This window comes from Vidua macroura, chromosome 1 (assembly GCF_024509145.1).
Source record: "Vidua macroura isolate BioBank_ID:100142 chromosome 1, ASM2450914v1, whole genome shotgun sequence".
NCBI lineage: Eukaryota > Metazoa > Chordata > Aves > Passeriformes > Viduidae > Vidua > Vidua macroura.
The window spans coordinates 95,212,460-95,240,416 of record NC_071571.1 but is presented as its reverse complement, the minus strand read 5'-3'; the positions used below and the strand labels follow the sequence as shown (position 1 = coordinate 95,240,416).

Below are 27,957 nucleotides of genomic sequence, written 5' to 3'. Positions count from 1 at the left end.
GAATCATTCCTGCTGGAAAAGGCGAGGAAGTCCCACTTACTTTTAACATAGAAGTGACAACCAAGAAATACTGCTATCTGTTAAATCGTCCTAACTCCTGAGTACTGTACAGAATTTCTGTGCAGTTACAGTGGGTAACTGAAAAACAGAATTTTGCCTTCAGTGTCTGAGTCAGAACAGCTTTATCCTAGCACTGAAGTGTATAAATATTTGCAGCATGTGAGATGTCTGCTTTGAAAAAGCAACATTGCTCCAAGTTTCAAATATTTATTTTGTAGATATCTAATCAAATAAATGTGACTGTTTTTTCCTGGGTTTTTTTGTGTTTTTTTTTTTTTTTTACCACTCTGATTAGGTATCAGGATTAAGCTTATTGCTAGAGGGAAAAAAATGACCAAAATAAGTTTTAGTTGATTAACTGCCAATATAATTAAGGATTTTAGATACGCATATAAACTGTAGTTACACCCAGAATCACCCTCATGCAACTCCCAATAGTCAATGGGAGTGGAAAGATGTTCATTATGGGTCAGCAGTGGATTCACAAGCAACAAGTCAATTTTTAGGATGGTTGTACATGCTCTTACCCAACTAAAGAACATCACATGGTTGTAAAAAACAGCAGTAAGTCCATTTCTCCTTTCTGTGCAGAAATCCAATGCCCATTCAGTCTTAAAAGGTATGGATGTACAAATTCATACTTGCAACTCAAAAACTTAAACAGGCACTTTTCTTGAAATTTGCAAGCTTGGACAAGTTGCTTCCTGCAAAATGCAATCACTTTGCATTTCAGCTTTCTATTTTGATGACTTCAAGAAACAGCATAGTCAAACCCAGATTTCCAGTTTAAGCACATATAGAGATGTCATCACTGGTCTCTTCGAAAGCTTATGCACTGGATCATTCTGCATACTGCATGTAATCCCAGAGAAGTCCTGGAAGTTCTTGGCACGAACTGAAGCCTTTGCAGAAGTTAGGCCTTTCAAAGCTGACAGGTTTTGGATCTTATTAAATATAGGTACCCTTCATTAGATGGGACCTCAGCACAGAAGTCATCAGATCTTAATCACAGAGAACTATAGATAGGTGACTATAGATAACTGTAAATATAGGTAACTATAGACAGGTAATACTTATTGGTAATTATAATTATATATATATATATAACTATATAAGACAATAGTTATAAGTAACTAAAGGTAACTGTTGAAGTCACCAGCACACAAAGACCTTAGCAAAAAAAATCCCAATAAACAGACTGCCCAAAGTTCTCAGAAGTTGGTGAGTTCACCATTTCTATGAGGATACTCTTCTAGGCTGCCCCCTCTGGTGTAAGCACCCACAGCAGGGTGCATTTTAAAGGTTATGCTTTTTTCAGTCAACTGAAGCCAACAGCCCAGCTTCTGAAGGTGATCTGTAAGATGTTAAGACAGAAACATCCTTCTTTGCTAAAATGACAATCAATTCAACAGGCAGAGATTCAGAACAATGGCACAATCGTTTCCAACCCCTTCAATGAACGCATCTGTACTGATAATTGCTATTATTAAATCTTGGTGACAGCATGATACTATGACCAATTATAAAATCATACAATGAACCTATTTTTTTAAAGTAAATACATTAGTCATTGCCACAGGAAAACTTTAATCTACAAAATGTTGCTCCATTCTAGGCAGATAGAGTTATTGAGGACACCTGCAAGTAACAGTAGGTAGATTTCATCCTAGTGGTGTAAACTCTTTTCTATTATGCACAGAGAAATAGTCGTTCACATTCATGGAGGGACTAAAACATAGTTTGTCTGGTACAGGAGTTTAGAAAGTCGTGCTAAGCTTAGATAGGTGCTGTGCTAACAAAGACAACTCCTCTCTTTAAACATGTTTTAGATCATCCCTTAGGACAATGTCATTCTCACCGATGCTTTATTTTTTCTCTCCTTTCTGTAAGCACTATCTTTGCATATTAATCTAAGAGTTTAGAGGAACGGCTATAATGCCCTATTGTTCACACAGACTCCACAATACTTATCACTAACTACGTGTCACTTCACCACCACTCAGTTTTATAGGAACTAAAGACTTGAAAACAAACCCCAGGCAAGAATTTCTAGAGATAGCTAAAAATCACTTTACACCAGGAGCTCGTAAAGGTGTGCTTGTGCCAGTAACACAGAGCCCCACGCAAATGACTTTATTATACAGAGTTCACTCAAGATGGCTACGGCAGCTGCTCTTGTGAAACTGAAGATGTCTCCTGGAATATCCACACCTTGATACTAACTACACCACAGGTGCTCCTATGCATCTTCAGCTTCCCGTTTCAACAGGGGAAAGCTCCAAAGACCACTGTATCCACCCTGGTGGGACAAAGCTGGGGTGCACAGAGTAGCAGATGACCAGGCTGATGATGGCGGGTTTGCTGTGACAGAAGTGAAGGACACTTTGGCAGAGAAACAAAGCAACAACATTCACTGACAGACAACTCCTCCAGCCAGCTGCCACGGACAAACTACTGGAACAAAACTACCAACATACTCCCCACCGAGATGAAACTTTTGCTCTCATCACCAACACCCCTCCCTAGCACTGCTCCCCCCTAAAACAGCCAACATCTCTTACAATGCTGTTATTTTTGGCCCGCTGGCAGCAGCCAGCCTGGGGGGTAAGCACATGCAGGCCTCACTTAGAGAAGCCCAACATGCACTACTTCCCACACTTGCCCACGGGACACAGCCACAAACACGAGGGCAGGAGCACACACACACACACACCTGAAGCATGTGATGAAGCATTCCCCCACCCCGCAGCCATGTGAGCTTCATTCTGCCATGCATACACATCCCCAGTAGGACCTACAGGCACACACATCTGGCTCCCATGCAGCAATGCAACATACCCCATCCCTGCCCTGCATCTGTGCACACACACTCCTATCCACCTGCCGCAGCACCCTCCTGGCCCTGCATGCACCTGCCCGGCATGCAGCACCCAGCTCCCCAGCATGTACGCGTACACACTCCCGCCAGCCCCATCCACACATCCCTCGCAGGGCTGACAGGGGGCAGCTTAAGGTCACTGCCCCGCCACAGGGTCAGCATCCTCCTGCTTGGTCCAGGACACACAAGGCCTTAAAACACCGCTGGAAAGCAATGGTCGAAAATCAGGACACACAGCACATCTCACAAAATAAAACTCTCGGCTATCATCCCACCCACACACCATGCCCGGGGATGGAGGCACAAGGGAAATCTGATGAAGATTTTGAAAAAGATTCCCCCTCCCAAATCGAAATCAACCCATATTATGCCACTCAGCTTTTGCTTAAAATTACACTTTTTTTTTTTTTTTTGGGGGGGGGGGGGTTGGTGGGGGGAGAAGCCAACGAATACACGGTTGCCAAGTCGAGTTAATGAAAAACCCTTTGGCTGTTAACTCATTTAGTGCAGCAAGCATGAAATAAAGTCCGTGGCATGGGGCCAAAGCGCAGCGGCCCTTCGCCGGGCGGGCTTCTGGGACCTCTCCCCGGCCGCCGAGGAGCCGGCCCTGAGCACGGCGCCCAGCCACCAGTTCTGGGGAGAGACTCTCCAGAAACCGGCGAATCCGCCTCAAAATAATAAAAATGTCAAAATAAACCCCACAAAAATCAAAATACCGATGGCCCCGCCAGGCCCGACGAGCTTTTCCACAAAGGTACTTTTGCACCCACTTCCGAAAAAAAGCCGGATCCCAGGGCTGCGGGGGGAACGGCGAGGGGACTGCAGAAACGAGGCCGGGCCGGGGGTGCGCTTAGGGCAGGGCAGGGCAGGGCAGGGCAGGGCAGCAGGAAGGCGGCAGCACGACGACGCCCCGTCCCACCTCACCGCGCCCCGACACCCCGGGGCCGAGCGGGGCCGGGCCGGGCGGCGGCGGGGGGCGGGCCCGCGGGCTAGGGCCGCCCCGGCAAGGCGTGGCCGACGGCGGGCGGGGGCTCGGCTCGGCGTCCGTCCGGCCCCATTCCCCCACCCCCCCCTCACCGCGGCACCCCCCGCGTCCCTCCCCGCCGAGGAAACTTCTCTGAGCGCTGGGAGATTTCGGCTCCCCAGCCGGAGAAGACGCTGGGTGCGAGCGGGGGAGCAGCGACGAGCGCCCAGCGATGGGGAGCGAGGGGAGGAGGAAGAGGAGGAGGCGGCGAGAGAGTTGCGCCTCTCCCCAAAAAGGGACTTTGAGCCCGCACCGCTCTCCGGCGGACCGCGAATTACATATTTTTGTCACAGGTCGGATCCTAACGCACGTCGACACAGCGTCTAATTTATGAACTCATCAGCCTAATTTCATTATTTAATCATGCGCCCAGCAATCGTGTTTCCTTAAGAAAGGACTGACCTATTTTTGGCTGGAGATAAACGATCATGTTAACAGATGTTAATCTTGTAATCTGTTTTTCCTGTAAGCACTTCGCATACCCGCGTTTCAGACATTAAAAAAGAAATTTTAAAATCTTGCCCAAACGACTTGACGTCACGATTCAGTTCTTATTTTTAGAAAAAAAAAATAAATCTCGCAGTGGTTTCAAAGACATTAAATCTTTTTCACTTTATAAATGCTGATTTGTTCTGCCTCAACTCCCACAGGCTTTTATTTGCATTTCAAATTCCACAGGTTACACCAGTCGCCTTTTCAGAAAATGTACACCCAACAATAAGGCAGCAAATGCGGGGGGGGGGGGGGAGGGGAACCCTGCATCTGGATTAAATAAAGAACAGAATTAATGTTTCGAAAATAGTCCGAGCAAAATTATATTTGCACGTCCAGTAACCGAGCGCCTCCGTATCTATATAGGGGTAATGTAAAGGATAAGCTGTGGGCACACACAATGTGCATTCCCCAGAAGATCCCTGTCTGCTGATGGGAGCTTATTAACGCTCCTAATAAATGGTGCTGACTCCAAACCGACACTTTTCGGCTTAAAACACAGGGTTTGTCTCCAGCAGCTAATTGCAGAGGTTAGCTGGTTTGAGGGGAAAAACAACGGCCGGCTGTCATGCTCCACACGCCTCCCCACACGTAGTGCCAGTTTTAGCACCCCACCTTCTTTCCCTCATAGCAAAGTTTACCCATCCAAACTTTCCTCAACTTGCCCAAGTGCTTAATTCGCATTAGGATCGCGACTCGGCGCTATGCTAATGATCACCGAAGATAGTAATGGGGGGAGGGAGAGAGGGACGAGGAGGAGGAAAGCTTTTATAGCACAAAATGTCTGGAACTGCATTATTTCTATTCTTCTTTTCTCTCCCTCCCTCCCTATCTCTCTCCCCTTCCTTCCCTCCTCTCGACCCCCCCCCCCCTCTATTTTTTTTTAACATGTACATTAAACTCCCTGCCTCCCTCCCCCCACCCCACCCGCATCAAACGGGCTATTTTTCCTCTTCTGGAAATAATCGCTACGGAGACATTGTCCTCCGAGTCCTCCTCGCTGTCTATATGTGAATAATTGTTTTCTCTGCCCGCCCACCCCCAACTTCCTTTGATAAACTGTGTACTTCTCTAACGGGGATCACGCAGCGACCGACTCGCCACGGAACCGAGAGCGACTCGCAAACAAGGGGGGGGACACACACGGACACAGCCCCACATCGGGCATTTCACGCACAAGCTGGATCAATATCAGCGGGGGTGGGGGGAGAAAGGGGGGAAACAAACCACTGTTAATAATTGAAGTGGCTACTCGGGGCTCGACGACCCATCACCCACCTTCTTCAGCCGAAGCTTTTTACTTTAAAGTGCGGCAATTTGTTCTTTGTCTCTTAATGGATTAATATCGCAGTCCGCCTCCCCTCAACGCCCCTGACGGAGCGTACAAAGCCAAAAGGCTGCCGGAGCCCGCAGGGCTCCCCCACCCCCCGGCACCACCACTGCAGCAAACCCGACCTCCTCGCGGAACAGCGCAAAGTTACCATTTTGGAGCTGCTCCGATGACCGGGGGGACAGTCCCCGTACCCGGGGGGAGGCGCGAAGTTGAGGGGTTTTTTTTTTTTTTCCCCCCCCAAGGGGCACAGCCCGAGGACCCCCCCGCCCCCCGGGCCATTCCCCCGCCCCGCCGCCCCTCACCTCCTGCGCGGCCGGCGGCGGCAGCGTTCGGGGAAGGGCGCGCCGAGCCGCTCTGAAGGTGAAACCACGCGCCGCATGCGAGCGGCGCCGCGCTGCACATGATCCGCCGAGCGGCTCCACTGGCGCGGGCGGGGGCGGCCCCGCCGGCCCCCGCCGCGCCCCGCGCCCGCGCACCGCCCCCGCCGCGCCCGCGCCCCGCCCGCCCCGCCGCCGCCGCCGCGCGTCCCCCGGCGGCCGCGCTGCTGCGGCCGGTGCCGAGCCCGCACCTACACGCCGGGGACCATTGTCTGCGCGGGGCAAAGTTGGGGCGCGGGTGCCGCCGCGCCCGGCGCTGCGGGAGAGCGGGGGGGAGGAAGGCGGCGCCGCGTTGTGCGGGCGCGGAGTGGCGCTTCTGCCCACCGCCGCCCGGTTCCCACGTACCTCCTCCGCTGCGAAAGGTGCGTGCTGGAGTTGCCCCAGATGCATTTCTATGAGAAACTTTTATTTTTTTCTTTTTATTCTTTTTTGTTGTTGTTGTTGTTTTGGGCGAATTCCACTGGTAAAATATTTATGGATCTATTGAAATGCGCAGAAACAACAACATTAAAGTCCTCAATCAAGATCAAAGAGGAATACTGTTCAACAGCCACGCTGGGGAAGTTGAAAGACCTCCGAACAAATCAATCTGCCATATGGCTTTAGAAAGGAAGAAAAAAAAAAGCAACCAAAAATGCCTCCTGCCCCCCCCCCCCCCCCCCCCCCCCCCCCCATGGCTGAAAAGTTCAATTCTTATTTTCCTGCCTGTTTGCGAAGCCCGGTTTAATCACGCCAAATCTGTGTGTGCCACAGGCGAGGGGAGTGTGTTTAGTCTATGGCTGGGAAGCCTAATTTAACGCTCGGTACTAGACATCTAGGGTGTGGATGGAGCCTTCTTTTTTTTTTTTTTTTTTTTTTCCTTTCTTTGTCTCATAATGTGCAGTGACGTACAATTGACACGGAGCGCTTCTTTTGACGGAGGGACGGTGTTATCTTGACGCCCCGGGCCGGCAGAAACCCATCGCCCCCGGGCACCCCGGCTCTGAGCTCCCCGCCGGAGTCGCGCCCCCCATCCCCGGCCCTTCCTGGGTGCACCGGCCCCGCTCCGCCCTCCCTCCGTCTTGCACTTGGGACGCGAACTGCTCCGGCAATGAGAAGAAAACAAAATTGGGGCGGGGGGAGGCTTTAAATCCTGCCCTTTCCAGTGCTTATTACAAGAACCCTCGGAATAAAGGGACGGGGTGGGGGTAGGGGGCAGTGAGCGAGAGGGGAAAGTTGGTAATGAAGGATACACGAATCATAAAATGTAAGCTATGTGTGATTAATGATCTGCACTAATTTGTATAGCAGGCGTGTTAAAGGTCATTGACAATTGTTGCTGCTTTCAGCATGAATGGCTGAGTGGGATGTATTTGGGACAATCAAATATAATTCTAATTTACAGGAAAAAAAAAATAACTAGACGTGCATAGCAGCTGGTCAAAATATAGAGAGGACGCACTTTAAAAAATGCACGTTGCCTATTCTTCAAAAGCAGCTTCATTACATTAATATGGTGTCTTTAAGTGCCTCAATAGTAAATAATGCATCTGGAATGTCTGGATTTTGTCCCTTATACATCAGCATCTTTCCTGCACACTTTTTCAATTGCTGGCCAAATTTGGTTCCCACTTACTCCAGAAATGCATAATTTTGTGGGAATTCTGAGTTCACTGGTGCCATATTTACCTGTGAATGGACCAGGGCAGATGTCACCTCTCTGAGCCTGAAGAATCCACCCCAGGCACACGCCTATCACACAAGCGTGTAGATTCTCTAATCACAGTTTATATAGTACTTTAGCATTTCTTTACACAAAGAATAAGAAATCCATTATAAATCAGCATTCCTGGGCAGTATTTAGAACTACAGTATTAAGCTAACAATTTCCATATGGTGAAAATTGACAAGTCAGAGCAATGAAAGGTGCATGAGACTTCTCAACTCCTCTAACTAAAAATGTGATTTTTATGACCTACTCCTTTTCTCTCGGAGTCTGTACAGATTCTTTTCCTTAGACAGTAAAACATGAGAATACAGAACACAGGGCTTGCTCTATTACTTGACAGAGTAATGCTTAAAATACTTAATATTTTCCATATTTACTTCCACAGGGCCCAGTCTTACACTCCTTGTTCCCGTAAGAAAATAGGAGGCTACAGGAGTGAAAAGACTGGAGAACCAATCTCAAGCTTAGTACACGAGGGGTATTCCACTTTAATGGAAAGGCAATTAAAAATTCAGAAGATGCAGAGACCTTAAAAACAATCAAGTGGTATATTAATTTCACGGAAAGTCACCAGCAGAGTTCCTCTATCCATGTAATTTTAAATAGGAGATTTTCTCACATTTCTTCTGCTGAGACCAGCACTTCTGTGTTTTAAAAGCAAAATTGAAACAGTGTAAGAATTTTTAGACTCAAAAGATATGCAGGATATATTTGCATAATATCATCAATGTCATTAGAAATTTCAGGTAGAGATTATGTTCTTAATTTTCAATTCGTTACTAGCATACCATTTCCATGGGTGACTAATTTGTTTGCAGACAGTTTACTCATTTTATCTTTGCCAGAAATCTTCCAGATGTCCTCCAGTTTCAAATTCTTTAAATTACAGTATTTTGTATGAGAATGTCAGTGATATTAATGGCTCAATACATGTTTTACTATTTATAGACTTGCATGTATAATAATTCTGGCTAATGAAATATTTGGAGCAGGAAAGCATTTATTTACTTTTGCTATGGTCTAATAAATTATTTGTTCAGCGTTTGGGACCAGGCTTTCTCGAAAGTTAGGGAAAATGGCAGTTTGATGAAATTCTGTGCGATGACTTGTCTGCATAACTTAGCCTTAGGAGTGATTGGTGGAAGTTTAGATAAGAAAAGGTTCCCGAGAAACACTGTGGTAGAGTACTGAGGAAAAAAGGCCATCTCTGTAAAAGCAAGGCTGAAAGCATAGATAAATACTTCAAGACAGGCAAACAAGCCAAGTTTGGATTACATTTCATATATATGTGTGTGCATATGTGTGTGTGTACATGTCACATACACAAATACAGTCTGTGAAATGTAATCTAGGGAAGTCAGTCTCTTTTTCTGTGTGCTTGCTCAGAGTTACTCAGGTTTTGTGCCAATTAATATTTTCAGTTATTACAAATCTGTCTGAAATTCTATTTAAATGTAAGATAGAGATTTTGCTCTCAAACTGTGATTGGTCAGAAAAAGGAGCACACAAATTGATGACAAATCATCTTGTATTACTCTTTACATTCTAAACCAGACTTTTTCTTGGTGTATCTGGAAATACAAAACACACGTGCACAAGTTACAAACTGGAAGGCACAGGCAGCTCTAATACCCATCTATGTCTGCAGATCACCACACAGAAGCATTCCCAGTAATGCTTTTAAAAAAGAAACTCACATTTCTGATTCCAGTGAAAATGGACCATTCTAACACTGGTGTGCTTCCAGAGTTTCTGTGGGTGGCACAAATTCCACTCTGAAACAAAATGGTTTCAATTAATAACAAGCTTATAAACTTGGATTAAATACATTGACTTCTGATGTGCACCACTGTCAGGATTTGTGCTATATGGACAATAATGTGCCAATATCTATCACCCATGTTGAACAGTGTGTCCCCAGCCTAAACCAATAGAAAAATGCCAACACCACAGTGAAACATGGAGGGCATGAAGAAGAAGAAAAAGGACAAGGCACGCCCAATTTTCCTCCATCTTGCCCCCTTTGAACCCCTTATCTAGAATCCTAAAATTCTACTTTTGCACCCGTGCCACACTAATTACTACTTATATCAAACACTCAGAGCTTGTAATTCATCCTGTAAGATTGAAAACTCTTTCCATGGACAGAGATCAGAGACAGTGTCTCTCGGGGCTCTGTACAGGGGGGTTCCTGACCCCCTGCCAGGATCCCAGACCTGCCAGGGCAGCCACAGGGATGCCCTGGATTCCCACACACCACAACAATCTTTCTCTCCTCTCAAACCGTGCCTCAGTAGCTATGCAGTGTCAGGCTGCTTCCAGAGTTTGTACTATGAAAACACACCCCCACCCACCAAAGTTTTGCACAACAGTGTACCCCGGGTTTGCATGGATTGTGGTCAAGCTGTTGCACCCTGTTAATTTAGTCAGATATAAATCTAGTGAAAGGATTTGAAAATATTTTTCCATTTGGAGAGGTGCGCATATTTCACGATCTGACATGTCTATTAATGTGTAACAGCAATAAGCAACCTGGTTATATCTGTTGACAAATTGTATCAGGTGTCAGGATGTGGTCATAACCTCTTTACCTTCTACTCATACAAGTTGTCCCCTTGCTATCAGTGTAATTGCATCAATGATAAAAGATGACTGGTGTTTGTTTCCATCATCTCATGTATGGCAATGTATGGCAATCATGTATGGAAATGAGCTTTTCCTTATGGCAGAAATAGTCTGGAGACCTTTCTTGAAGAATCAACATTTTTAACTCTAATGTCTTACATATTTGCCCCTACCGCCAACACAGTTGCTAGGATATAGCCTGATTTTGATTTTTTGGGCTTTGATCCTCTCAAACTGACATTTTTTTTAAACCAAATTATCCAATATTGCTTTTACAATGACACTGAGGAAGAGAGCAGAAAAAGTTAATATCGCAAATAAGTACAGTTTCAGCGTACATGGGTATTTTAGGTTCATGCTAAATGTACCAACTTTTTCAGCCCTGGCAGTCAGATTTTCTCACCCATACGTAATTTTATAAACTACATCAGGGCTTCGCAGCAGGTAGGAAGCCCACAAACCTGTTCTTAATTTCAGTTTAACTAAAAGAGTCTCAGCAGCAGCTGGTTTCAGAATAGTTGATCAGACTTCCACAGATGTGGCCCATAATAGGTTCAGAAATAAAAAAGAACTAGGCCACAAAGTAGAATTAATTTCAAGGAAGACAAATTCAATAAGGATGTGACTTTTAAGATTTTTTTTTTCCTTTGAGACAAAGATCATTGCGAGGGTATATTTCTGTGGCTTGAGTTTTTCCATTCTGTCTACTGATAGTAATACTGCAGTACACTGATTTTCTGGCAGGCTGGACCTGGCTGTTAGCGGGCTGTGCTCTCCCAAAGCAGAAAAACGGGGTATTTCTGAGTTTGTGTCGTCTCCTCTCCCCTCCCCCTCGCCCTTCTTATGTTCCTCCAAGCATAACTGATAGTACTGGAGTGCTTGTGCGCTTTTCTGACTGGACCAGACAAAGACGTACAATAGCTAAAAATGACCTGTGATGGTACAGCGAACGCGCCACTTGGTAAAACTGGGGAAATTGTTTACCAGCTCTAAGCAATGTGTTGTCTGGGGCTGTTACACAAACTTTAAATAAAGGACTACAGAAAAAAAAAATAGTTTCACAAATGTTAATTTCTGGAGTTTAGCAAGGAGAAGAATTTAATTGATTTATGGAACAGCATGGCAAATACATCATTGTATTATCTTCTGCTGAGTGAAAAATACCTCAAAAGTAAAAGTGGAACAAAACAGTCACTTGTCCTCGCTAACAAAATTTCCCTTGACATTCTGTGCAGTAGTCTAAAGTGGGTGAATAATCTTAGTTTATATGGTCTTTCAGCTCAGGCATGCGAGGAAAAAGGAACTTCAAAAAGAGAATATTTTACCTGATGTGTACTATTTTAAGGCTTCAGTAATTAGAGAACTGCAAAGGTCAAAACAGCCATCAATATCACAAGCAACAGAGTAGAAGTAACATGTTTGAGAGGAAGTTAGTTGGTTGGCTGTAACATAATACGCCATAAGCACTCGGATGTGGATCAGCAATGATGAGCAGCAGAAGGAACAGTAAAAGTTAACCAGCATCAGATATTTACTTGGCTGAAAGCACACAGGAACTTGCAGATGAGAAATAGAGATGCTTTAGAGTTTAAATCCCAGAGTTTATTGCCTCACTGCAGAGATGCTGCAACTTACACCGAGGTTCATCCACACAGGCTGGAGTAAAAGTTTGCCAGAGCCTTCTAACCTTTCAGTGAGCCAGACAAAAACTCAGCATTCAGAAGCTCCCAAACCTTTTTTCTACCTTCTGGATCTCATTCAAATAAGAAATGTGTGTCATTAGCCTAGTTTTATCATACTACTGCTCACATCCTAAAGTAAAATCAGGAAATACTAGATTGGGGTGGGTAGCTAAGATGTTGCTGTGTGTCTGCTACTCCTGAAACTGTGTGTGCCAGCCTGTATTTCTGAACTGGCATAAATGAAAAATTAGTAAAAGTACAGTGATTACATCTGAAGCTGCAGTAGTTTGCAACAGTATAAGTCATAATAAATATGCAGAATTTTGGGGAAAATTATTTTGAGAACAGGAACTCTTCCAAAAACTCTCCACTATTTCTTTCATTGCTGATAGACCATTTTTCTTCCCTGCACAATTTTATGCCAGATTGGCTACTTTTCTAATTTCCCCATAAATCACACAAAATTCATGATTCCTTTTTTCACATTTGGATCCACAAATCAGCCAACAGAATTTGTTCTAGTGAGACAAAGAGGCTGAAACAAACACTCCGGATCATTTGCATAAAATTATCAGCATAAAATTATTCTGACTTATAACAACAAGTTGCGGGCGGTGTCTCATTTGTTGCTTTCATAGGATTTGAAAGACAGACATGAGTTAGGGAAGTTGGTCCACTACAGATTTTGTGAGGCATTTGCCTTTTTTTCCCTCGTTAAACTCTAAAGCTAATAAACCCGGAGCATTCAGTAACAAGCAAGGCACTCATGTCAACAAAGACCTTACTTAGAGATGGCTAGGTTTTGAGAAACTTCTGTAGCAAGGATTTGAAGATATTTTAGTTATATGCAGTGCACTTTTGCTTCTCTGTTTCCTACAGTATAATCCCCCCTTACTTTCCCCCCTCTGTGTTTTAAAACGAGCACAGAAAAGGCTGAGTGTTAAACTACGCTATTCAATTGTCTGGTAAGTACACAAATTCTGTTCAAATCAGAACAAACTTTCAAGTAGACAGAAAGGGGTATTTGGATTTCTATTTGGATTTCTGTTTTATCCTGGAAACCCTGCTGAACACCAGTGTGATGGGGAATATAGCCATATCAGACCAACAAAAGGCGTCTAATGTAGTGAAGACCTCCTCCCCCCTCCTCTCCAAGGAAGCCGGCTGGCAGAGCTTTTGCTATCGGAATTGTTTGCAGAATAACCAAATTAAAGCAGCTCCCTATGTGGGTGCCTCATTCAGGAATAAGCAGCACTTTTATTCTAAAACACTTATCTAGCTTCCTGAAAAGAACAGGCTATTTGGAAGATACTTCTTTGTTTTGAATGTTCTTGTGGTGCAATACCTTATCTGTTTTTTTTTTTCCCTTCTATTTACATTTTCATTTGCTTCTCTGACAAAAGCAGAGATGTACTCACTCAATAAAGCAGTTATCACATATGCCAGCAACTCTTAGATTCCTTCTGCTGTTCAAAAAATTCCCAAGAACTGTTTTTATTGCAAAGGATCCCATTAATATCAGTGGTGCAAACATCCTTTTTGCTCCTAGGGCTTTATAAAAAGGTTATGCTTTATAAAGTCAAATGCAATAGATCTGCATTTCACATCACTAGTATGACAATGTTCTTGCAATGCAAGATATACCACCAGTCATACTTTCATTGCTATGAAGAATGTTGCAGTGTAATACTCCACATATTTTTCCCTAAGATATTATTCCCTAAGAACAATTCATGCCAAATCCCTTTATCATCTAAGGAGTCCAGGTCCCTATTTATTTTGATGGAAGTTGGGGTAATAAAAATAATAGGCTGCAAAATAGCTGTGGTAACAGCACTGCCAAAAATGCTTGCAGAATGATGCTGTTAGTAATGTCCAAGCCAATGTTTTCTCTAGAGAAGAAGGATCCATGTGAGTGTATGCTGTAAACTCCATTTGGTGATACTAAGGCTAATGTGTGTGTTGGTTTGTTTGTTTACTTGTGTTACAGAATTTAAGAGAGTTGGGTTCACCATTTAGTGCTTAACTCCCTGAAGGCTCCACCAGGTAGAACTGACACAACACAAGCATCTACATCTGTAGTCCACAGGAGAGACACCATGAGGCATAAGGGGAAAGAAGGGGTCAATGGGCTGTGAAGAGAGCTCTGGAAGTGCTCTCCTCCTGCCTTGTGATCCCAATGAATGTTATGGTGGATCCAGTGCCAAGTCTGTGAGAGGCCAGCAACTGGAAGCTGGTGTGAACAGCTGAACATGAACTGCTGCCCTAAGCTGCAGGAACCAAAGAGGGGTGGCTGTAGAAGTCACAGCCAGGAGCTCTGCTGGGAGACCTGGGCCAAAGCCAGTAGTTTTGGCTACCCACTGCCTGGCTCTACACCTGCTTCTGGAGCCTTCTGTGTTCCCACCTTTGCTTTTTTGGAGAAAGCTATTTGCCAGAGCATTAACATTGCCTCTGCACACTCCTTACTTAATTCACAAGTGCTTCTGCAAGGAATATTATGTTCAAGAGGTTTCTACTAAGTTCATGCTATTCTGCTGTAGGGCAGGCATAGTATCCATAATCTGGTTATTAAAAAGGTGCTGGTGACTGGGATATTTGCATGAATGACCTCATTTTTCACTTGCTCACTAGAACATTTTTTAAAGGAAGCATTTGTTTGGTTGGTAGCCAAGTGTTTTCTCCTTGACTACCAAATGTGTTTAGTCCATATTAAGGGTAAAATTCTCTCCAAAGTTCACTGGTAATTTCCAGACCCTGCAAGATTTGCATGCAAGAGACTGACAGGAACATTCTTATTTAATCATTTCCCACCATATTTAAAAAAAAATGTGGTTTTCCAGATGCTCCTGACTTCCAAATGCGAAGTGGAAAATGTCCAAAAAAAACATTACTTCATCTAATGTCATTTATTTAGTGCACAATCCTTCTGTCCTTCTTCTTTATCAAAAGCAAGGAGATGTGTGACTAGTTTGTATAACTTAAATTTCTTATCTGGACTTGCATAAGTGCATTCAGCAGCTTCCTCAGATGTACAGTTAATGGGAAATTCCATGAGTTTTACACTTAAACTTAATCAGAGATCTGAATGGAAGAATGTAACCATCAAAGCTATTGTGGAGTTCTTCACTCCCTGACCTTAGGGCCCATAAACCCATGAATAAGTTACGTTCATCCATGTACTAATGCCTTTTTTTCATCACTAATGCAAAACAGGTTAAGAACTCCAGTTATTAATTCAAGTTGAATTTCACTCAAACCGCTCACGGGTGGATACTTAGTCCTTACCACGCGTTTGTAGGACTCGTTCTCTCTTCACCCCATGCAGGGCAGGTAAGTGAGGAGAGGGGAAGGACTGCACCACTGAGCAGAGCTGATGTGGCTGCTCACAATCCCAGGCAATTACTGGCTGCCTGTGGCTGCATCTGCACCTCCCCATCAGCAGGGTGATGTGTGCCATGGTCCCTTCTCCCTGGGTATCTCTGAAGCTGCCACAGCAAGGGATGCAGGAATAACACATCTGTGCCCTGTTCCCAAAGCACCTTGCTGGATCTGATCCCCATTGCAGCCATATATACTGGGTTAGAGGAGGACTCTCCCCTCACTGCGTATGCCAGGTTTTCTTCTCTCTGAGCCTCATTTGCTTGTAGCTGCAAAATGGGTCAGTACTTTCAGAGAGCTGTGCTCACTACTGCTGTAATGAAATACCCTGAGACCTTTGCTGACCCTGGCAGAGCAAACCGTGGCACAGTCATGCTTGGTACCTGTGCTTGGAATTGTGTTTTGGCATTCGTACCTCACATAGCAAGGGTTATATCCATTCAGCAATCTCTGCCGAAAGCAGTTTTGCACCTTCTTCGTGTTGGCTGCACCAGAGAAAAAAACCAATGTGTCTGCTGCACAGTGGAGGTTTTCTTGCAGTGCTCCAAGGTGGTAGATCAGGAAAGCATAAGAAGGAAGAACCCATTCAGATAAAGACCTCCAAGATAAAAATATCTCTGTCAACACAAACTGAATATTAACAAAATGATTCAAGGGAGTGAAAAGTTAAATGTTTGTTTGTGTTCAGATTTGGGAAGTGAACAGGAAAAAAATATCAATATCAATAAAATAATATAATTTTTTAAAAAATAGTCCTCATCCCAGCTCTGGTTGATAAAATTTAGGTTTTTTTGTTTTTTTTTTTTAAAGTACCTTTCAGACACACCTATGAACCAAGTTTTGACCTGACACAATTTGATACAGGTGAGATATTAAACCCTGAAGACCAAGTTAACAATGGAAACAGTGACAGACAGTTAACAGTAGTAAAGGGTGGTAGCTGCCATTATACTCATAAGTTACCTGCTTTTCACAGCGTAGAGGTTCACCCTGAACCTGCCTTGCTGCCTTTAGTTTGCCTGTAGTTTTTTTCCAGGAACGACCTTGTATTTACTGATTAATTCTGCAACTCACTTAATGGAGCATTAGAACAACTAGAAAAAATTTAATATCAAGAACATTTTGCCTCATTTCTTCAGTCTTTGTAATTTAAATATCCTGTTGTGTAAGCCTAAAGGCAGGAAGTGAGCTATACAAACCCTTACAATAACAGTATTAGGTTGCAGATAAGCCCATGTGCTCAGTGGTGTTGGTTATTTTTTTTTTTCCCCAAGGTAATACAAGTTCTGCCAATACTGAAAGAAATGCTAGAATGCTTTCACACATTTAAATTTTTCAAAATGAGCTTCATCTGTTATACACACACACACACAAAAAAAAAAAAATTCTCCTGATAACAAGAAATTACTTTGGCCCTTTATGCCAGGCTTTAATTATTTATCTTCACTCTGTATTTGTGTTTCTGCCATGAAACCCAAACCTTTTTAGCAGACAGAGAGGCAGTGGTGGGGTAGGTGCCTACCTGTCCTCTCTTCCATTCTTTTCACTCCAACTCAGCACTGTTTTAATGCAAATCAAACCCTTGGTGCGTACATAGCCAGCACAGATATCCTTACACTTCATGCACCTGGCAGTCAGCTTTCCTGCTGAGGCTGCTGCTGAACTGGATTGTTTCCTCTTGTGGTGATTACACTTGGCTCTCTGCAATAAAGACGACAAGAACTTCTTATAGATTATAAACACAAGCCTTCTTCTTTAATATATACCTGGATTTATAGGCCTAAGGGAGAAAATTCTGTTACTGGTAAAATTTAGAATTTCGCAAATGAATCAAATCATTTTTGCAAGCCAGACACACAAGCATTTCAAACCGTGTGCAAGCCATGTAACCTAGCAGTGCTGCATTTAACAAAAGTAGGACATGATTTCTGAATCTATTCTCCTTTAATAAGATTATGATCCTGACTGTCCTGTTCTGACTGCAGTCGGAGGTAGTGTTGTTGCTGAGTGGCTCACGAGAAGTAGGCTTGTGTGCTTGCATAACTGATCCCAAATTACACATGGTGACTGTCTATAGGTGCTAATCTTGAACATGGCAAAACATTTGATCTCTCCGTGTATATTTGCACAAGCACATTTCCAACTGCGTGCAAATACACTCACACATTTATATCAAACACACGGCATTATGTGTAATGAGATTATTACACATTTGTGTAGGTGCACTGTGGAAAGGAAAAATTGCCTGACACTCTACCTTCATAAGCCTGTCTTCACAGACAGCTAAATTTTACCAGTTTAGCCATTTCTGCTGTCATTTTGTGCAGCATCTAATTTAGGCCCAAATGCTAATGACAATTTCAGCCAAAACTGTTTAGCTGTTTCTGAAACAGAAAGCAGGTTGTTTTGCTTATCAATAAACAGTTTGGATTTTCTCTGGGAATTGTTCTAGCACCTTCACAATTTGAAGCCAGAGTCTGAAAAATCTGAAGTCTCCCTATACTAGGGCTTTGCCTTTTGCTATTCTTGTTACACATTTGGCTGTGTTATAAGTCTGCGAAAAAATCACAGTTTGCACATGCTCCATCACTACCTCTTCAGTTGGAGTCGCTGAATTCTAAGATTCTGCTCTAACTGAGGATGCTCAGGTTTCTCACAGCTGGTAGCGCCTAGTGAACCACATATGCCACATCCTCAGTTATAGACTACAGTGTCCCACTGTTGCATGCTCGAATATATTATTCTAGGGTAGATTACATGGGCAAAGCCAAAATTTCACTATACTACAAACTCAGAGCAGTAATGCTGGGATGAGTTCCAACAGCAACTGCCAAGAGGGAGATAAATTAATTTATGTTCATGAAGTGTTCAAATACTGCAGAACTGGTCAACACAGAAAAGCTCATGAGGAATTTAATTATTTCTTTTTGAGAAAAGTATTTGAATAAATTTATTATGTGGCTGTGCAATTAAAGATGATACCATAAAGCACACATATAAGGGGTCAAGTGAGAGTGAGAATTGGAATCCTCACTATTGGAACTTTCTGCATTAGTTTGTCTACATGACTTAAGAACACAGTAAAGAGTCTAGTTCCTTTAATTTATACATTCACACATCCACATGTCTAGAAGTAGCTTGCCTCCTGTTCAAAATAATAAAATAATGGTGGACAAGGGGTTAATAGTTAATTGCACTTAACAATATAAAAAAGGCAGGAATAGCTTATCTGAAATTATCGGAGACAATGATTTACTAGACATTGTGGACAACCCACAACATAGAGCTTTCAGCTATCCTCCCTGGGATATTAAAATCTCTGATATCAGTGAAGTACAGAGTAAGGGGCTTTTTGGACTTTCCATCCATGTCTCAGCAGGCTTTTAACAGAACAACCAGGGGGAACTGTCTACAATAAACTTCTCTTTGTCTTCACCTCTTCCAGCTTCAGTATGCAAGGAGCTCCATTTTCAGCTATGGAAATGAACCATTTCATTTTTATGAGATCTAATTTCAGTAGCCTACTTTGAATAATAAACAACAATTAACTTTCAGAGTACAGAAGATATATAATTTTTAAGGCACATCCTGTTTCAAGGACTTTAGGATATAAACTACCTAAGAGCAAGAAATTGTAGAAATAAATGACAAAGTTGTTCCCAGTACAGTGAGGCTGTCAGTCTTTCTGTACTCCTGCCCTTGTAATTGTATGTGTTGGGCCTGATTACCTGACTTCATTTGAGACCACTTGGGAGAAAACTAAAGTAACATACTGTGGGATTGTGTTCTTCTCCCAACATTTGTTTTTTGGAGGGCCAGTCTAGTGTAGCGCTTAAAAGCTTCACATGAACTGCACAGAGCTTACATGATTTCTTTTGGTTTTCTGAAAGGGTGAGTACGGTAGAGCTTGTGCAGAGTTATTTCCTGAGAGCCTATTTAAGCAGGTTTTAGTGTTAACTTCAACTTCTTAACAAGCTTAAGTACAGCATCACATTTGATTTGGTTTTGAAAATGTCTGGAACTTTTCATGTGGAATTAGCAGTTCTCAGTCTTCAAGCCTAATGAACTCAGATAAAACTCAGCAGGATGTCCTGTTGGAAACTAATTTTTTTGTACGAAGACAGCTCTTTGGTCCTCTTTTCTTGCCTTGCATTTGTTGACTTGTCTCAGAAGCTCGTAAGCTATCAGAGCTCTCTTATTGATCTACTCTAGAGTCACTTGAAAACATAATTTTGAAAGCAGCATTTCAGCACCTCTCTTTGTTTGATCTCATTGCTGTGGCACAGTTTTTCAAGCACTAGGCTGAAATTAATGTTGGGGGTTATTGTATGCTTATAATACATTTTTTTTAAAATTCTTTACATCTGCCTATTTTTTTTTAAATGCCTCTCTATATCTTAAATTTTCTGCTTTATTAAAATCTGTCCGAGGATTCACATCCCTTCATTTTAATTTAGCTACAAATTGATTCTTAAAGTATCACATCTAATAGCCTTTGGGGTTTGATGCGCAAACTATTCTGACATCTATTCATAGACCTTTATAATGGGACCCACTCCAGTTTATCCCTTGAACTGTCAGGCTCTTTGGGAAATAATAGCTCCTGACAGTTGTAGAGTTAAAATATAGGATTAATGATCAGCTTTTAATGTGCAAATGGGGTATTCAGCTTTCCTCTTACCCATCCTATTTAATGCAAATTCACTGTTGAAACAGGTAGCATGAATTTTTTCTCTCACTAAACATAGATTAATCTATCAGGGTAAGTCCCTGAATCAAAATAGAAATTTAGATACATACCACAAAGTAAATACAGGACACTGCATTTGTGCTGATTTATAAGCAAGTATTTTTCTTCTGCCAAGTCCATAATTTATTTTTGAGGTTTCAAAACCTCCCTTTCACACAAAAATAAAAATAGCTGTGCATTGCAGCAACCAATTTAACCAGCAGGAAGAACTCTGCCTTTCTCTATTAAGTACAGCTGTAGAAAGCCCCATGGACTTTGATTTAATTGATTCCAATAGTCCAAAACAATCAGCTACCTGCATTTAGTAAAAAAGAAAAAAGAAAAAAAGACAGGGATTTCTACAGTGAAGCATGGAGGAGATCAGATATTTTCATTAGGAGATTAATGACATGTTTGTGATTCTCGGCCTTAGGAATTGTATGGTAATTGTCAATTGGGGCATCCTATTAAAAAGCTGCCTATCTATACAAAATTAGACTATTTGTTTAGAAAATGTTATATACTCATGTAATTGGAAAATGCATTTTAAGCATAATAAGAATAAGAAGCATTTGTCCATTATGTTCTGCAGTGATAGGCAGCACTGCGTCCAAGGAGCGGAGCACGGGGAGGAGATGTTGGGTTAAGGTGACACCTAAAGAACCTTGCACCTAAGAGTACCTGGGGAGGAAAAAGGTTCTCAGGGTAACTTAAGTGAAAGGCAGAACATAAAAAGATAAAATAAACACTGAGTCATTCCAAAAAATCTTTCATATTTAAGGCAGTCACACACCTGCCCATACATCTCTGATAGCCACTAGCTTTCCCAAGCACATGAAACAGAAAGGTGTCCCTCAAGATATAAGACTTAATCCTTGCAGTGCTTGGATGCCTTAAGCTGCCAATAAAGCAGAGTGAAGTCTGTTGTCTGCAATTATTCCTTTGAAATGAGTCACATCAGAGCAGCACACATATATAAGTACCTTGAGAAGCAAAGGAAGGGGGAGAAGAGCAAGAAGAACACGCAGCACATCACTTGCATGCAACTTTTATGTCTTCTGTTATTATTGCTGTTACCTTTGCATACATGCTTTAACACTCTAACAGGGAAGAATAACATTAATGTTATTTTGGAAATCTGGTTTCAACAGCATCTAAATGGCCTCCAGGGATTTCTTTTGTTGTTTTGATGACAGTGTCAATTTACATGGATATTATCCCCCTGCACCCCCACCCCCCATTTCTAAGAATGCAAAGCAATCTATCATTAATGACTCTTGAGAAACATAAGCTAAATTTAAATGAAGCTCACAGGCATTGTTTATAATGTCCTCAACTACACTGCTCATAATTTTTCGCTGCCTTCTACCTTGTATTTACAGCTGTGCAAAGCAAGTCAAAACAGCAGTCAGGCAGCAGTGTTCTGCAGACAGGCTGCACTCACATTGCTTTGGTGTGAGTTAGGGACAATTCAGCAGAAAATAAGTGGTTGCAGACATTCAGGTAAATATATAGGTATAATAACCATAGCAGGCTGTGGTCACCAGATGGACTAAATGTGTTGTTACCTAGATCTCAATGAGCTGGAGGATGCTTTATCTACCTTATGCAATTTCTGACCCCTGCCAGCAACTTCTGCCTCCCGTGTCCATCCTGCAGTATTTTCCCAGTTGTGTAGGAGGCTGGATGGTGGACCTGATTCCCTGGAAACAAAAAACACCCAGGAAAGATAAAATAGACAAACAAAAAGAAAATACAAGAATTTTTTTTTTTTTTTCCCAGGGATCCAGCTCTCTCACCCATTTCACTGTAAGGCAGGACAAATCAGTAAGGGCCAAGACCAAGATGAAGTAATGGCAGGGGACAGGGAAAAGGAGGTTGCTGGAAGCCTTCTTGAGAAGTTGTTAATCAAATTACACCAGGACAAACCAGAGTATTCTAATTCCTAACCAGGAATCTCCTTTCTGTAAGAGGCTGCAGTCAAACTCCAGCTTTTTCATGCCTTGCTGCAGCTATGTGTTCCAGTCTTCCCTGGACAGAAAGGGAGTGATGTTTCCCCAACACAAGGTGTTGTGTGTGCTGCAGCAGGGGCACAGGGAGGTAGTTTGTACTTGGGCTTGGAGCCTTAATTTTCAATATCGTGTTTTTGGTTTACAATGGTTCCAAAACGCCTTCAAGCTTGCAAAATGGTTGTCATGCCTTGTCGAAGTCAAACCCACAGGTTCTAAATTATATGGCTGTTTTCTGTATTTTGAGAGAATTTTCTCTGGAGACACGTTTTTATATAGAGAGATGGGAGGTTTTTTTAGACTTTCTGCAAAACCCTTTCAGAATGCTTAAATGAATGAACTTAAATGAAAATAAAATTAAATTAAAAATTAGTCATTGCATTTAACAAGTTTCACCGATAAAACCGATTTGTCACTCATGGTTGATTTGATTTCACAGTCATAGTCAGGAAACCTTTATATTTCTTTTTGGACTTGCTCGTTGGGCACTTAAAGTCAGAGATCAGAAAAAGCGCAGCTCACAAGAAGACAAAAAAGTTTTTACTAATCCAGCAAGCAGAGATTAACTGAGCTTAGAATTCAGCTAATGAAGGGGAAAAACACTAAAAACCAGAAGCTGCAATGTATGTCAGAGGGCCAGATCGTGGGGGAAGTGGGGAAAAGAGGGCTCCAGGGAATGAAGAGCTGCTGATGGCTCTGGAGATTTATTCATTTGAAATATCCCAGAAAACAGATTCAGCAAAGCTAGGAAGCACAACTGTCTCCCAGGCACCCCCAGAATTCATCAGTGCATGAAGCTCAAAGAAACCACCTATTAATCAGAGGACACTTAATATTTCTCTTCGTTCTCAACACAATTGTTGTGGCTCGTGTTTGGAGAGCAATAGGGATGGGCCCTTGATATTGGGACACCTGTCTGCTAGCACAGGCAGCAGAATATGAGCACTGATCCCAGCCTGTCCTCCTGTTTTTCCCCAGAGCAGCAGATAAAGAAAGAACCATTTCACACACCTACCTAGTTCAATGAAGCATTTTATTTCAACCCCAGCTATTAGCCTAAAATGATGTCAGGATTCAAAACACTTAGAAAACTAGAATCCAAATTTCTGTGGTTAAGGGGATGACCCCCACCTCATCCTCATGCAACTCACCACTGCCCTGATTTCACGTGCCTAAGTGGGCATAATTGAAGGGGATGGACTCTCCTAGCTCACAATTTTGTCCTGCAGCCATTCAGTTGCCCCTCTTTTGTTTTGGCTTGGTTTGTTTGTATTTTCTAACCTTGCATAACTTTAAAATGGCCATGCATAATTTTTTGGACAGTTTCCATTTGGGGCAGAAACGCTTCTTGACAGGTTCAGCAAAAGCTGCAATTTAATGGATGCATTTCAGATTCTCTAAAAGCAGGGTTCGAAGTGCTCAGACACCAGTTTCAGCATTTCTGGAATCACAACACAGCAGAGGAGGTGCAAGCATGTGTTATTTATGTTTGTCCGCAGCTTTACTGCTGTAAATAGGGGGTCAGATTCAATCGCAGTCAGCCCTATCTTATGATGACACAAACCCCCGGAGGGGGCCTCTGAGGTGGGAAATCTGTGGGCAGAATAAATTGCCACAGCCGAAACCAACCACAACCCCCGTGCGGGTGAGCGGCACCTCCCGGGGCTGGCAGCGTCCCCCGGGGTGGGTTCTGCTGGACAGGGGAGGTGCGGGACCCGGCACGGCGCCCACAGCCTCTGCTCACAGTCATAAACCAAAGCAATCTCCCGCACTCACACCAGAGCACTCTGACGCGGGAGGAGGACCCAGTGGGAGCTTTGTGCCTTTAGGGAGTGAATCAATCCCACTGTGGTGCGGGGGACTTGGTGACACGGGAGGGGACACTGCGTGCCAGGTGCTGCCCTCTCCTGCTCCCCTGCGTGGGGCTCACAGGCTAATAACAACCTGCTTGTTGCTCTAGCTGACAGCAAAAATATACCACAAGGACAAATATGTATAAAAATGATGGTGAACAGGGAAAAAGAGACAAAAACAAATCTAATAAAATCAGATGGGAGAGTTCACAGGGCAATTGGATGTTTACACTGTCCCAGGAAAGTGCAGTCCTGTGGAGCTAAAGGGAATCGATTGGCTTGTATTCCCATTTTTTCCAAAAAACTCACTGTATAACACTAGCAGCCTACAGGGATGCTGGGAAAAAATAAACAAACAAACCCCTCTGAGGCTTCCCCCTACACTCATCCCCTCTCCTGTTATTTTTTAAATCAGGGAATGGGGCAAAGGGGCAAAAGAGCAATCCTTGTGTTTGCCAGCCAGTAAATCTAACTTCAATCCCTAGTGAAACAATGGGACAAACAGTTAAGGAGGGAGGAAAGGGGGACAGAAAATAATGGGGTCATGAGCAATTAAAAGGTTTGGCCAAATCTGACCTTTGTTTTAATGTAAGTTTGAATCAGCAGAGTTATATCTGAGTTAAATTTAACTGCCTGGTTTTCTGAATTTTCTTAAAGAGAAATAATGCCAGAGAAACTCAGTTCATCTGGTGGAATCAAAAGATGTAGTGGGAAAAATATGTTTTCTTTTTGCTTGCAACAGCTGTTAAACTTCAACATGCAAAATCATATAGAAGGAAAAAAACCTTTCCTTAAAATTCCAGGATCACCCTCAGTTTATCTAAACTGTGAAAAAACTCATAATATAATCCCAGTCCCTCCCTCAAAAGCTTCCAACCTCCTCATCCACAAGCAGGGGAAAACTAGCCTTGGCATTCTTGATATTGCCAAGACTAAATGAGGTTGTTTAGATTTCCTCTTCCCTCTGTTACCTCCTCTTATAAATCAACACAATTTCCAGATTAATTTATACTTTGTGTGTCTGTGTGTGCATGTGTATTTATAAATGAAGGGTCACGAGTCCCATGCTTTTAAAGGAAGGAAGCCTTTTTACGTTATGTTTTAAAATTAGCCAGGACTAAACATTGCAATGCAGAAATACTCCTCTTTCTATTACACAGCCCCTGGCAAGATATCCTGGGAGCTGTTTCAAGACAGTTCAAATTGGTCAAGCTAGTGAGGGTCCTCCCTTTTCCCTGAACTATGCCACATGTTACTGATGCACAGAAGTGCAGTAGCACTGCTGCTTATCTGACCCCTTATTGAGCCAATTTAAACAAATAGCCTTTTTCTTTTCTCTTTTTTCTTTTTCCTTTTTTTTTCTGTGTTACTTTTCAGTTGATTTCAGACTTTAAATTGAGTCACAGAAAGGTCAGGGGAGCACCAGGGCCAGCAAAAGGGCAAGGTCTGGAAATACGTCACCAAGTCCAAGGTGAGGATGGCACTCACAGAGACAGGGTTGTGGCTCCCCATCAGTGAGCAGCGTTTCTTATACCAGCCAGCTTCACCTTTCCCACTCCCATGGTTTATTTTTAAACATTTCACCTGGATCAAGAAATTAATCCAGCTAAAGATTATCCAAAACAGGCTATTTCTCAGCCAGCTCTCTTCCCAGTCCATCTCACTGGGTACCATAGGAGAGAATTCTGAAGAGTGGGCAACCAAGGAGACAGATGTGCTGCCCTGAAAAATACATTGCTTGGAAACTGGGGCTGTTTTGTGAGGAAACAGTATCACTGCTCCAGAATCTTCTGTTGGAAATTGTCTGCATTGTAAAAGCAAGTCAATTTTACAATCTGGTCTGTTTGTTTCAGACGTGTCTGCTAATGAACTTGTAACCGAAGCGCTGGGTTTCAGCTCGCTCCCCTCTGCCACCACTCACTGCTGTGTGTTCTCAGCAGACAGTAATTATCAGCCCTAAAGCCAACAAGAATGATGTCATTTTCAATTCATCAAATACCAGGTGTCCCAGGGGGGATCCTTCTCCAGAAGTGTAGCCATTCTGAAACCAGTTTAGGATTTTGGCTTTGGTGGAAGGGTGGTAACTTTGGGACCAAAAGCTTTTGAAAATCTGAGAAGTCATCACAGAATAAGGACTTTTTTGACTGTCTCTGCAATAATAGACCACCACCATGAATAACAGCTAATACTTCAGACTCTGAGTGACCCCTGGGAGTTTTCTAGGTCTTTTTTTCCCCCTAACTGGTAAATTTGAATAACTATGAGATAAAACAAGGTAAAGTATGCTGAGGGCATCAGGTTACCTGTATGCCCAAAGCTGTCATTTTAACCAGAACATTTTGCATGTAGACTGCTTTTGTCTGAGGATGCTTGTTGCACAATGTTGTTTTTAAGTGAGAGAGCAAAACAGATGAGCTCTCAATATGATGCAGAGAGCACATGTAATTTCTTGCATAGTCTTACTGGATTTATTCTGAGAAGTTACTGAGGCTTCCTGCAAATATTGTTTAATATCTTTGGTGGAAATAGTCAAGCATACAAGCTTGCATAATAGTGATGAAAAAATCATGACTTTTCATATCCAACCAAAGCCTGATTACACTCATTGAAATACAAATGTCAATATTTATTAGCTAATACTAAAATTACTGCCATCTCATTTTTGCAGTTAGTCAGAAAATCATTATGTATCCCTTTTCAAAAATCATTGACTTTTCCTTAGCACAGAAAACTCTATTATCAGTCTTTATAAAATATTTATGGCTTTCCTTGACATTCTTATAATATCCCTAGGAGAACAATCAGCATTCCTTTTGCTGAAAATAAGACAAACCTCTTCTCCATAAAAAATAATTAACAAAATGTAAATGAAATCAAACAAAAAAAAGTAAGAAACTACAGCTTGTTCATCTAATTTTTCCTCTTACATTAGGAAAAATCAAAGGCATCTCTCTTTTAACTACTTCATTACAATTATTTGGGCTAAAAAGTGGTCTTGATTTGTCAGTGAAGGATGAATTATTATCAATTTCACATGTAAGCATTTGGAAAGAATTATTAGGCTAAATGGAGGGGCTTTTCATTCATTCATTGATTTTTCTGTGCCCTTGATTGTTTGCACCACTGTTTCTAAGTTAACAATACGCCCCCTCCCCAAGGTCCAGGGCAGGGTTATTTTCAGTGAAGAAGTGCTAAATCACCCATATTTTCATTAGAGGCTGCTGGAGTTCCATGTGATGGGAAGGAAACATCACACTTCTGTGTTGCTAGTCCTACTTGATGCTGATATCCCTTCCTGTAACTGGTCTGGAAATCCTGATATGTCTTGTCTCCTCATTGGGGTTTTCACTTTGTTTGGTAATGAGAGGTGATAAAAAGGGATTCTCCCCCACCACTAGTATCCCTGCGGGAGCCATGTATCAGCAATGCCCCTTGCTTAGTTAGCAATTCTGTCTTTGTGCAAACTTTTTTACATGCACTTGGCTTGTTGCATTTTTGTGTATACTTAGCTGTATTGCCATGGCAATAGGAAAAACATGATGATACAGATTTGGAGAGAAAGGACGGGAAAAAAGAGATAAACCATCACTGTAATCTCATGGCTAGACGAAGTCAGAATTGGCTAATTCATGAAGTTAAGAGACATGCAATTTGAAAGATCAGAGAGGTTAAAAGGAGTCCTGAAGTGGAAATTTTCCGATTAATAAATGTGTGAAGATGGGGATCTGAATTTCCTAAAATTGAGTCAAATAAGTCAGCCTGCACTCAAATAGGACACATGATCAAAATCTTTGAGTAAGGAGTGGGAA

General features: G+C 42.5%; 1 protein-coding gene across 2 annotated transcripts in view; it reads right to left on the bottom strand.

The window, feature by feature from the left end:
* Positions 1-6,145, bottom strand: part of ZNF516 (zinc finger protein 516) — a 100,989-nt gene extending 94,844 nt beyond the window's left edge. For both annotated transcript variants that reach the window (XM_053993547.1, XM_053993526.1), the window contains exon 1: positions 6,090-6,145. The gene's annotated coding sequence lies outside the window, so the exon portion shown is untranslated. The remainder of the gene's footprint in view (positions 1-6,089) is intronic.
* Between the last annotated feature and the right edge of the window lie 21,812 nt (positions 6,146-27,957).